This window comes from Lontra canadensis, unplaced genomic scaffold (genome assembly GCF_010015895.1).
Source record: "Lontra canadensis isolate GAN:19392208 unplaced genomic scaffold, GSC_riverotter_1.0 scaffold19, whole genome shotgun sequence".
Classification (NCBI taxonomy): Eukaryota; Metazoa; Chordata; class Mammalia; order Carnivora; family Mustelidae; genus Lontra; species Lontra canadensis.
Window position 1 is genome coordinate 21,655,407 of NW_022631013.1, and position 2,001 is coordinate 21,657,407.

Consider the following 2,001-nt stretch of genomic DNA (forward strand, 5'->3'; position numbering starts at 1 on the left):
ATACTTCATTATATAATAAGAATATATTGCATTCATGTTATCTCAGAGAAAAGATTTGACACAGGAATTAATTTGCCTTTTCTCTTATCTACGCACTTTTGCCACTCAAATCCTCCCTCTACTGCAAGGCAGTACCCATCTTTGCCTTCCATGGTAGCAGAACTACCATGTATGGGACTTACACTTGCGCTTAGAATCCATGTGCAGAAGAGGCAGAGAAGGATTTCCCTTGGGGCTGAGCAAGGTTGGTCATGATGGTAACTGTTAAAGGTTATGAGACACAGTGTCTGAGCATGGGATTCCAAATGGTGGAAGTGTCCTTGTGTTCAAGAAATCGACTGGGAGGGTGTGGTACTTGGGGGCCTTCTAAAAGATGCTGCTCAGGACAGGGCTCCCTAGGGCCGGGTCTAAAGGATGGTGTTATCTGAGGAGCATCAACAGCTGCAGGGTGATTGCAAGAGAGAATTCCATGAAGCCAGAGAAATAAGAGGAAAATCAAAATTGGTACTGCAGACGTCAAGGGAAGAAGGATTTCCAAGGAATTACCAACAGAGGCAAGTGGCAGGCCATTGGGTAAACAAAATGTGGCCTATCCATATAATCAAATATGATTCCCCAAGGGAAAGAAGTCAAGGGCTCACACATGGTACAACACAGAGGAACCTCAAAAACATGAGGCTAAGTAAAAGAAACACATCACAAAAACCCTACATATACACTTGATCTGTATCGTCCACTTATAGAAAAGCCCAGGGAGACAGGAACCAGTTTCGTGGTTGAAAGGGGCCACAGAGCTGGAGGAAATCAGAGTAACTGCTACTCTATATGAGCTTGCTTTTCCAGGTGATGAAAATGTCCTAAATTTAGATTATGCCAAAGGCTGTGCAACTCTGTCAATACACTAAAAGCCAATGAATTGTACACGTTCAGTGGTTGAACTTTGTGGTATGTAAATTATATCTCGATAAAACTGTTCTTTAAGAAGGAAAAATATATGAGGAGATAACCACTACATTTAAGGTCACATCACCCTTTGTCTGATCCACCAAATGCTGGTCACCTAACTGTAGAAAAATCAAATCTTGGGAGCTGTCAGATGTTTAAGACCAGTGATTTGTCCATTGCTCCTGACAAAAAAATAAATCCATCTCCTATTCCTTGAAAAACAAAAGATGAGATAGAGGGACTGCTTTGTAATAAAGGTCTTTCACACGAAGGTAAATTTGAAAACAGAGAGCATTTATGCAAAAAATCCATTTACTGTGTCAGTAATTTCCAGCATTTCCCCTGCTGTTATTGTAGATAATTGAGTAAAAGCTTTTCCTTCTCTACATCAAGCATCAGTATCCAACTGATCCTCTTAGAAATTCAGTTTTGAGATTTCACTTCAAGATCATGACTGCAGAGTTTATGGGAAATGCATGTGTGTTTGGGTAAATGAAACTATTTCTTTTTCTTGAGGTGAACACTTAGAACAACTGGAAGAAAACAGAAATGGGGGGGGGGAGTAAGATCTTCCACCAAATTTATCAATACAGAGTCCCAGCTATCTTTCATCCAGCTGACTATATGTTTAGGTTATGAATACACATCTCTCTCCCCACCAATTATTCAGCATTTATGTGAATTCAAGGTACTAAATGCTAATATATTTCTGTTGCTTATGTTTTTAATGAATGCATTCGTTCTAAAGTCAATAACCTGGCTGATGTCCACATGCTGGCTAATGTGTAGCACAGAATTTAGACCTTCTAAGAATTTGTTTCTTAAAACTGTGAGTTGGGTGGGGGAACCCTAAGAGTTAAGGGCATGAAAACTAAAGACAAGTAATATGTAACAGGGATATTAATAATTCACAGGGGAATCTTACCTACCTCACAATAGCAATTCCAGATAATGGGATAATTAACAATCACATTTTTATAGTTTTTATGATACAGTAGTATCTAAACCATTAAGGGCCTAGGATTAAGAGGGTCAAACCATTCAGAGACTAGGATA